This window comes from Canis lupus, chromosome X, assembly GCF_048164855.1.
Source record: "Canis lupus baileyi chromosome X, mCanLup2.hap1, whole genome shotgun sequence".
NCBI lineage: Eukaryota > Metazoa > Chordata > Mammalia > Carnivora > Canidae > Canis > Canis lupus.
In genome coordinates this window covers 84,990,145-85,001,410 of record NC_132876.1, presented here as the reverse complement: position 1 = coordinate 85,001,410, position 11,266 = coordinate 84,990,145, and positions in this window count along the sequence as shown.

Genomic DNA, 11,266 nt, shown 5'->3' with positions numbered 1-11,266 from the left:
AATGAAATCAAATTGGCAGAGAAAATTAATACATACAATTGCTATAATAGACCAGCTAATGTTGGTCTTAAAATTCAGTTATGAGGGGTGTCTGGGTGGCTCAGTTGGTTAAGTGTCTGACTCTTTTTTTTAAATTTTTATTTATTATTTATGATAGTCACACACACAGAGAGAGAGAGGCAGAGACACAGGCAGAGGGAGAAGCAGGCTCCATGCACCGGGAGCCCGACGTGGGATTCGATCCCGGGTCTCCAGGATCGCGCCCTGGGCCAAAGGCAGGCGCCAAATCGCTTCGCCACCCAGGGATCCCAAGTGTCTGACTCTTGATTTCCACTCAGGTCATGATCTCAGAGTCCTGAGATCAAGCCCCATATCGGGTTCTGCATTGAACATGGAGTCTGCTTGAGCTTCTCTCTCTCTCCCTCTCCCTCTGCCTTCCCCCTGCTCTCATTTGCTCTCTCTCTAAAAATAAATAAATAAAATCTTTTTTAAAAACTCAGTTATGAGAATTGTATAAAAGCTGAACATGCTTTAATTAATATAAGTGAGATGAACAGAATCACTTTCTGTCCCTAATTGTACCAAGAACTCCTAGTGAAGAACATGCTCAAAATAGTACAGAAATAAGAGATGGGCAGGGAGCAAAGTTTAGAACTTATGCCTCACAGATAACCATCCTCAAACATACTGTGCTTTAAATTTAAAGTAGGAATGAGGGATCCCTGGGTGGTGCAGCAGTTTGGCGCCTGCCTTTGGCCTGGGGAGCAATCCTGGAGACTGCGGTGCATGGAGCCTGCTTCTCCCTCTGCCTGTGTCTCTGCCTCTCTCTCTCTCTGTGTGACTATCATGAATAAATAAATAAAATCTTTAAAAAAAATAAAGTAGGCATGAGACATGAAAACCCTTCTAGATATCACTCTAGACACAGCTTTTTTCATCTTTTACTCAAAAAGGCCCAAAACTCCCCAGAATGATAGAATTTGCCAGTTCTCTGAAAACAAGATGATGAAAACACACGGGTAACTACTTTGACAGTCAACTGACACCTATATGACTGTCCATGTCAATTAGTTCTCCAATTGTGGAAAGATGATATATTTTAATTGAAGGCATAATTCCAGCACTCAGCATCCTCTTTTTTTCTGATTTTTTTTTTTAGCATGGACCAGAGTTATCCAGTTTCCAACGAAAGGAGTTTCAGGACCCAAGACTTTTATCTGCCTTCCCACACTGCTATATCACAAGGCCAAAAGTACAAGTACCCTCCCATAGCAAATAGCCCCAGCATATTTGCTTGCAGATTCCCAAATTCCATGGAAAGCAGGCCAAAAGCAGCCAAGAAACTAGAAGGCAGTGCATTTAAAAACAACCTAACAGAGCACCTGGGTGGCTCAGTTGGTTGAGTGTCTGCCTTCAGTTGGGGTGGTGATCCCAGGGCCTAGGATCAAGTTCTGTGTTCAGCTCCCTGCTCAAGGGAGAGTCTGCTTCTCCCTCTGCCTTGCCCCTGCTTGCAATCTCTCTCTCTCTCTCTTTCTCTCTCTCTCTAATAAATAAATCTTTAAAAAAAAAACCAACCTAACAAAACAGGTACCTTTTCTTATGTATTTAACCATCACTTTCCTTGTGCTGGTCATGCTGATGAAGGAACAAGCAAAGGCCTTATTTTCTATACTGACTCTGCTACTTAGTTTAAAGAATCTCCCACCCCCAACAAAAAACACAATTGAAAGCAGGAAGTCCTTCAGAAGGAAGATCAGTTGTGATGGCTGAATTTATGAGTCAACTTGACTGGGCTAGGGGATTAGTTTGCAAAGCATGATTTCTGGGTGTGTCTGTCTGTGAGTGTTTCTGGAAGAGATTAACATTTGGGTCAGTAGACTGAATAGAGAAAATTAGCATCACCAATGCAAGGGCATCATCCATCCACTGAGGGCCTAAACAGAACAAAAGAGGGGAGGAAGGGCAAATTCACTCTCTGCTTAAGCTAAGACATCTATCTTCTCCTGCCCTTGGGCATGGGTGCTTCTTGTTCTTAGACCTTTGGATTCAGACAGAATTATACCACCAGCTTTTCGGGTTCTCAGGAGGCAGATGCAGATCATGGGATTTCTCAGCTTCCAAAACCATATGAGCCAATTCCTATAATAAATCTCTTATATCTATGTATCTATGTATCTATTTATCTATCTATCTGTTGTATTGGTTCAGTTTCTCTGGAGAATTCTGAATAACATAGCAATGTTCTTATGGAATGTGGAAAGCGTGACTTTTGTATCACCTGGTGATATAAATACTCTTAGAAGGCTAACTCCAAACTTCCAAGGTAGAAAGTAAGAGTGGAAAGAGATGATCGTATTCAAATTGTTAAAATCTCCATAGGGAAGACATATAAATTTACCACAGACTTTTATAAAGCATCAGCCTATTAGAGATCCCATCCAGCCTCAAATTCACCTTGAGCTTAAGGAAGAATGTAGGAAGTAAAAACTCAAACTTTTCAAGAAAAACAAAGTCTTTCCCATACCTAAGCAATTTGCCCAAAAGAGACAGAAGAGCTAAATGTAGTATCCTTAAAAGAGAAAATGAGAATACAAAAAGTAACATCTATAAAAGGAATTTCCTGCGTTCATACCAAGATCCTGCTTCAATACATTGATGCGGTGAGAAAAAAAAAAGGGAATCCTTTGGGTGGACTGAGCAGAGGTGCACAGACTACCAGCCTGCATCATCAGCCCTGCTCATGAACCAAGGGATGACTGCCTCCCATAGAAATATAATCATAGCTGACATTGACCACAGGCCAGGCCACATACCAGCTGCTTTCTACCTGCATTTTGATCATTTAATTATCATGGCAGTGTCTTTATATCCATCCTAAAATGAGGAGACAGAGGCATTGAGAGGCTAACTAACTAACTAACCTGTCAAACTAGGTGTAGAGAGGCTAGCAGCTAGAGAGTGACAAAGTCTGGGGATCGGGGCAGTTCTTGTCTTTCGGATGCCTCATGTTATGCAACTCTGTCTTCCAGCGTCAGGGATTGACTATTCACTCCCAGGGCTTCCATGGCCTGTTCTTTCTCAGTCATTCAAAGGACAAGGGCAGGGTTAACTCATAGAAAATGTCATTATAAAAGTCACAGAGTTTCCTCTAGTCTAGAGAAAGCCAAACTATCAGTATGAAAAACAAAACTGTCAATCTAATATTAATTTCCATGTCTTAAGGATTCAGTGCTACATTTTTATTTGCTAATATGTCCCATTTTTAAAGAGTGTTATATAGCTGATATTTTTGTTTTAAATTAGAATGGAGGGAAGCGGGTGGGGGACACGGGGTCACTGGGTGATGGACATTAAGGAGGCCCCGTGATGGAATGAGCCCTGGGTGTGATATGCAATTGATGAATCCCTGAACTCGACTTCTGAAACTAATCGTACACTGTGTGTTAGTTAATTATATTTAAATAAAATCAAATTTAAAAAATAAAAAATAAATTAGAATGGGAAAATGTAGGTTTCAAAACTATTAAAGATATGACGGTGCTTGAAATTATGTTTCCAGGCTGAGAAGTCTCAAAACCAGACCCGGAAATAGCTAGTTTGAATCGTGTTTTTAAAATAATATGTTTAGTGGACTTATCCAGATGTGGCTCACATCTTGGCACCGTGAAGTTCCGGACTGTCCTTTGGCAGAAGGAAGTAATCTATCATAACCCACACCTCAACTTTCCCTTCCCGTGCTTCCAGTCTTTTGAGTAGCAATAACTTCTCTCCCCGGTTTAAAAATCCTCAGAACGATCTCTATGATCTGTCAATTGCTAAGTACTGTCATTCTAGCTCTGCAATCGTTTTTCTTCCCACTTCCTTTCTGTTGCAGATACTTCTTCACTCTGGCCTCTGAAGTGGCTTCCTTCTCTGCACCCCTCAACCCCACCACCACCCTGTTCTTCCTTGTGATTTAGCCAGAGCTTATCTTCCAAAGCACATCAGTCTATTAACATAAAGCACACAGATCATCTTCAAGCCCTTATGCCAAGGCAGAAACAGGAACAAAATGGAAAAGCAAAAGGCAACGCAAAACACAGTTCTCAGTTTGGTGTTAAAGGCCCTTCATGATCTGATCCTGTTTATTTTTCCAGACAAGATGGTTTCCTGATACATCCCACCCCCCTGTATCCTTCTCTGTGGTCATAGAAGACAAGGTAATCATTCCCTAAAACACCTGCCATTTTCCTATCAGAGCATTTTTTTTTCCTATCAGAGCATTTTTTAAAGGATTTTTATTTATTTATTAATGAGACACACACAGAGAGAGAGAGAGAGAGAGAGAGGCAGAGACACAGGCAGAGGGAGAAGCAGGCTCCATGCAGGGAGCCTGACGTGGGACTCGATCCTGGGTCTCCAGGATCAGGCCCTGGGCTGAAGGCAGGTGCTAAACCGCTGAGCCACCCAGGGATCCCCCTGTCAGAGCATTTTTATTTTTTGCTTCAAAACACTTCTCCCTCTCTGACGTGTAAGTTCTGTGAAGACAGAAATTTCATCTGGTGCGCCATAAAGATCTGTTAAATGAATGAGGGAATGAATGGTATTCTCCCTGTGTGGAATGTTCTGGTCTCCCATCCTTACCTGTCCATGTACTATCAGTTTTTTCCATGCATCATTTAAATCACTCCTCCTTCACCATCCCTCCCTGGTGATCCTCACAGAATCTTGTTCCCTGCCCATGTCTCTCTTCTCTTGTTCAGCTCTTCTCTGTTCTAACATTTCCACTAGCTACCTCAGATTGCAAGCATTCCTGTCTCTGGTTCTCCCTGCTAGAAAAGCTCCTGGAGCGCAGAGGTAAGGGGTATATTCCGAGCATGGGGCCTGGCACATAGTAGAAGCTCAAAAAAAAAATTATGTATTAAACTGAAGTTTATTGACAGTAGCCAGGCCACACAATACATTTCTCTACACAATGTTTTTATCTGTATGAGATTTTTTTATCTTCAGGGACAAAATGTGGAGTATATCTACTTATATACTACATATAATTAAATCAAAGATCAGTAACTTCTTCTGAGAAGAGCCAGATAGTAAATGCTTGCAGCTTTGTGGACCATAAGATCTCTGTTACTCTTATGGCAAAAGCAGCCATGGACAATGTATAAATAAATGGGCATGGATGTATTCCAATAAAGCATTGTTTATAAAAGAGGGCCATGAAAGGGATCGTGGTATCACACCAAAATATGCCACTTTGGCATAAGAATTATTTTGAGTTGAAGGCATTTAAGTTCCGAGGATCAAAGGATATGACAAAACCAATCTCCCAAAGAGCTCCATTGTCATAAATCCCCTTCCCAGGAGCAACTCTAATCTTCTCTTCTCTTGGACAGGAGGAGGTGACACCACACCCAAATAGCCATTGCCACAACACTACCATATCTCCCATCTCTTCTCTTAAGGACCTCTGCTTCTCCCCATACCCCACTGAGATGATATAGAAGTTCCAAATTCTAATTTCTCTCTGAGTCACATTTTTCTGTGAACTACTGAATACCTATGTCAATCAATGATAATCTGCCTTTCGTCATATTAATTTGCAGGCCTCCAAGCACTGAACCTAAGAGGGTAGAAAATGTGGGATTTTTTTTTCTCCCCCAAAGTTGGGTTTGGCCCTATGGGAACAGTTTTCCAACACCACATTGAATCATAACATCAAATTAGCAGGAACAATGACTGCTGTGTTACTTTAGCTTCTCCTCTCACTGAGGCAGACACAACTCTGTTTCTAATTAGGATCAAAACACACTCATTCCTGTCCTTCAATAAAGAGCTTCTCAGTGGTCATGCCTAGTTCCTGCTGGAGAGATGCAAAAATAAATATGTGAAAAGTCACTTGTGAGAGTCCAGTACATAAATATTTGGCATTTTGTGGTATCATTTCCTTCCTCTCTAAATTTCCCAATTTATATCCTGTTGATGTTTAAACCTTGTTTGCTAATTTTTTTTGGCATTGAAAATAGATTCTGTTTTCAGAATGATGTGTCATTCTATACATATATAACATTTTCCCCTTCTAAAGAATTCCTTTTCATTGAGGAGGGAAAAGCACATAAAAGATAAATCAAAATACTGAACTGAAAATTCATTATGGTCTCAACCGTATAACAAATCTTCATAGAATTAGTAAGGGAAGAGGCACCAGGGTGGCTCAGTGGTTGAGCATCTGCCTTCAGCTCAGGTAGTGATCCCAGGGTCCTGGGATCGAGTCCTGAATCAGGCTCCCCGCAGGGAGCCTGCTTCTCCTTCTGCTTATGTCTCTGCCTCTCTCTCTGTGTCTCTCATGAATAAATAATAAAATCTTTATTTAAAAAAAGAATTGATAAGGGAATAGTTCTCAATGGCAGAGACAAGTTTCATTTCAGTTGAGATCTCTTCATTGTTTCTAGCACACTCTTCTAGCCTGCCAGACTGTGATCCTGTTCCCATCAATGAACTATTTCCCATCTCTTTGTAAAGTGCAGGTAATTGATAGATATACAAATGCTATCTTGTCTGACAGAGATTTAGTTGACTTCTTCTCCCTCTGGAAAAAACAGTGTTGGTTCCTACCAGCAAATTGGACTGGATCCTGTTACTTTGCCCAAATTATCCATTCTTGCTAAATTGTCAATGCTTCCAGTTTTCTTCAGTATCTGGCAATAACTATAAACTCCAAACTAACATATCCAATCTTTTTCCCTCCTGCCTGACTCAGAGTCACCACAAACTAAAACCTGACTGCCCAGAGACCTTGGGCTTCCTTGCAGCTGGCCTTTTCCCCGGGACCTAAAGAAACCTTTCAAGTTGCATCGCAAAGACTTGATATAACCCTTGAGACACTCACTATTGCAACAGACCAGAACCACTGTCTGGACCACTAAAGAAGTCCAGTGAAATGTTCAGGTCATGCACGCCCTGATAGGAGTGGTAACCAAGACTGGACAACATGACTAAGAGTATGAACAAACTGACTTAAGAGCTTCAAGGTCAGTGGACTGTGCTGCCTGACTGGCACTCACAGAATTCTGACCTTTAAAGAGGGTGCATGCACAGTAGTTCAAAGCAACTGCAATCCATTTGTTCCCCCAAATTTCTCTGACATCTTTACAGTTAATAATTACATTCAAGGAAAGAAATATGTCAAACATCTACAATTCTCTTGATTCCTGAGCTAAAGATTTCCCCCATCCATTTGGGGGGATCTAGTTTGGGTTGTTTGGGTTTGTTTTTTTTTTGTTTTTTGTTTTTTTTGTGAGGGGGTTGTAATTTTTGTATCAGCATTTCTTTTTCACTTCAGACAACCCTCTTTTGAAATGCCTGATCTCCAGAATCCTAAAACAACTTACCTTTGACAGCAAATCTCAACTGATGGTTTAACTGTTTTTTTTTTGTTTTGTTTTGTTTTGTTTTGTTTGTTTGTTTGTTTTTTGGTTTAACTGGTTTTATAGGACCAATGACAACAAGAGTCCCAGAAAGACGATTTCTTAGATCCTTCTTTCTACACTCGGGTTTATGATCACCTTTGAGTTGTTAAGTGGCTCATGTTATTTGTCTTCAACACAGGGAGTTGCTGACTATGTTAAATTTTATCTGAGTCCTGGGCTTCCAGGAAACAGCAATGGTTAAGAAGTTGCCCCTCCTTTTCCAGGAAAGAGCAAATGCAAAGGACCACCTTGTCCTTGGTATTCAGAGATAAGACCCACTTCCACCTTTTCTCATGCCTTCTGATGATTCCCATAAGATTCCTTGTCCACCTGCCCCATGACACCCTTGTTTACTTGCCTCTATAAAACCCCAAGTGTTCTCTCCTCTTTTTTGAGGTCTCTAATTAATGACCATCTTCCTCTTGCAGTGGCATGAATACAATAATCTCCTTCACTGTCCAGAGCATTTTGTCTTTTGGTATGGTCAGCATTTTTATAATCAGCATTTATTGTCATAGAAGAGGAGAAACTTACCTTTTTTCCCTCTGCCCTCTTAGGTTCTTTGACTGGGGCTCTGCAAATTGGACTCACAGAAGGCAGATTAACAAGAGAAAACAATTTATTAACATGTGCATTGTACATATACACAGGAATATTCAGTGACGAGTATTATTAAGTATTAACTCAAAGAGGTGGTTAGAACTTGAACTTACAGGGATGCCTGGGTGGCTCAGCGGTTAAGCATCTGCCTTCAGCTCAGGGTGTGGTTCCAGAGTCCTGAGTTTGAGTCCCACATCTGGCTCTCCTCAGGGAGTCTGCTTCTCCCTCTGCCTGTGTCTCTGCCTCTCTGTGTGTGTCTCTTATGAATAAATAAATAAAACATTTTTAAAAAAAATAACTTGGACTTACACAGCATCTTAACAAAAGAAGAATATATTTTAGAGAAGTGACGAAGGAGAAGGACTTTGAGTTTTGGGAGATGGCAAATTGTGGGAAGGCAAATATGTGGGGAAATGAACGGAAAATCAGAATTAGTAATGCCTCTGGTGCCATCTCTGGGCTGATGAAAGTCTAGAGTGGTCTCGAGTGATTAAGAATCTTCCTGCACTTCCTGGGAAAGAAAGAGGAGGCAGAGAGTTTTTCTTGTGTCTGCTTCTTCTTGGTTGCCTTCAGCTCAAATAATCCTCATACAGAGTGACATATTTTGGAGTGGCATGTTCTGAATGCTTTCATTATTCTTATATTAAAAAAAGAATAAGTAGCACAAAAGTTCTTTTGTACATTTTCCTTTCAAAAAGCGTTTTGGTTTTCTATAATCATATGATGATTTTCCAAAAAAGGGACAAATGGTTGTAGGACTCTGTATTGATCATTCTGCATACATTTTTTTGGTGATAGCTATAGTTACGGATATTAGGATCTCTATTTTACTGATGATGACATAGGCTCGAGGATATAATGCCTTACTCTGCCAGACATGGAATATGCTGGCACTCACCATTTCTTTGCATCTTCTTCCATGCTTCTCTTGGTTTTCAGGGATTAGAAGTCTGGGAACCACCTTTCCCAGAGTTCCTTGCCAGCAGGATTCTAGATTCATTTTAGGTTCCCCTAATGAAATGGAGATGCACAAAATTTGGAAGGTGAAGCAGAAGCACCAGCAGGTACACGTGTATGTGTCAAAAGACATGGTTTTTTCCCCACTGGCCTCCATGGGTTTCTCCACTAATCACCATCTGTGATGCTACTACAGCCATGACTATCGATGATGGTCTCCTGTGATTCCCTTCCTAGACACCTGAAGCAGGCTTCCAAGTCTCTGAAGCTAGCAGTGGCTTTCCCTGACCTTTGTTCCTCCAGCCTTTCCAAGTCATATAAGCACCTAAGTCTCTGTGTTATCACTCATTAAAATACCAAGAGGAATTTCTGTTTTATTGTCCTAACCCTGACTGATACAAGGGTGCCTGATGTTACCAACCTTGTAAGCACAGAGCTAAACTTTTGATCCAACTCTGTTTGATTCCATAGACCAAGTTCCTTGTCTACCACCTCCCTGGTTTGCCAGCAGTACCTGAATTGCAAATTTTCCATCCAGGAATGACCATCTCCATGAAGGCAGATTGAATGGAGTTCTGAGAGCAGGAAGGGAAATGAGAGAAGGCATGAGAAGAATGAGTCCACCAGTATAATCTCTCCTAGGGGAAAAACCCATTCTGTAGCTGTTGGACACATTAGAGAAATGTCAAAAGGACATGATATCAGGTAGGTATTTATTCTATGCATTAAAAAGTTCCATCAAGAGGATACTACAATGGAGCCACTTTCTAGTCTAAGTAACCTGAGTCTTACCCAAACTTTCCTGCACCATCATCATAGGGCCTGCTACATTTGGGGTAAAGGAGAGGGCTCCAGGCCAACATCTACACTTTGGCACCAGCCCACCACTTCAGATATCACCTCTTGTTTTTTCCCTTCTGGGTTTGTACCTCATCAACTCTAGGTGTCAATATCATTAGTCCCTGTTAATTGATCAGAGTTGAAAGTGTGACAGCCTCCCAGGATTTGAATTCCAGTAAAGGATACCCAAGCAAAGTCTTCTCCAATCCTATCCCTTCTCTTGAGAACATGAGTGAAGGAGGATTTAGCAGATCACTTTAGATATAACTTAAAACTCTGATCTAACCCACACCCACAAAGCATGACATAGACACTATTCCTATAAGATAGGAGTCTGCCTTTTCCTTAGAAATTTTGAGAAAAAGTCTCCTGCTATCCGCTTCTCATTTCAAATAGCTCAAACATAAAACACAAGGGTTCTACCACCTGACTCTTACCAAACAGAGGCATGGAAGGATTGCTTACATACAAAACTATAAGGTTGTTGGTCTTTCTGCCCTTGAAAATGTGTAAGGACTAGTGTCAAGTCATTTAAGAAAATAAGAGTACTTTAATTTCTATCCTCATCTTCAACTTCTCCATATAGATCAAGTAGATTTTTTTTTTACCGCAACAAACTAGAAACAGGAATATCCAGTACACATGTGAAGACACACACACACACACACACACACACACACACACACCTTGTTTTACCTCCAGTCTTTCTCAATTGTGTTATCTAAAATTAAATAAATATTGACTCTTCCCATACACACACATTATGTTCGAAAACCTTTAGGTTAAATTCCCAGCTGTTATCAGCATTAAAGGTACTGTCCAAGACAGCCCCTAGGGTGAGCCTCACCAAACCCTCTCCCCTGATGGGTAAAATATTGGGCAGTTAAAATCATTTCTACTTCAAAAAGGTTTAAGAGTTGCTTACTGGTCTCCTCTGACAAAAGTCTTTTGAGCCTTTAACAGAGTGTTTTATTTCTTCAAAGATCAAAGTCACACAGCTCTATGAATAAGTGCATTCAAGATTAAAACATTCAAGTTCAGTCTAAAAACCTAACCTCTGGCCCAAATTGGGCTCTCTATTTAACAAATATTTTTAACCCTAAATTTAATCTTTAAAAAATCATGCCTGCAACTCTCCGCATCTCCTCCTTCTTCTGTGTCCTTCTTTCATTTAGCATGTTCCACAGCTACATTTGGGACTTCCTTTGTTTGCAACCCAGAAATGTAATCTGTGTTAACAATCATAAGACTTTAAATTTTCCCTGTTCTAGCACATAGATGAGATCATTTAACACCTCATGAAGTTTTCATTTCTGATGTTTAATACTCAAGTAGGAAATTGAGACTTGGTGACCTCAATGGTGTCACTCAAGGTGTAGTGAAGTAGGGTAAGAACTCAGGTCCTTCCAAAATGCAAATCC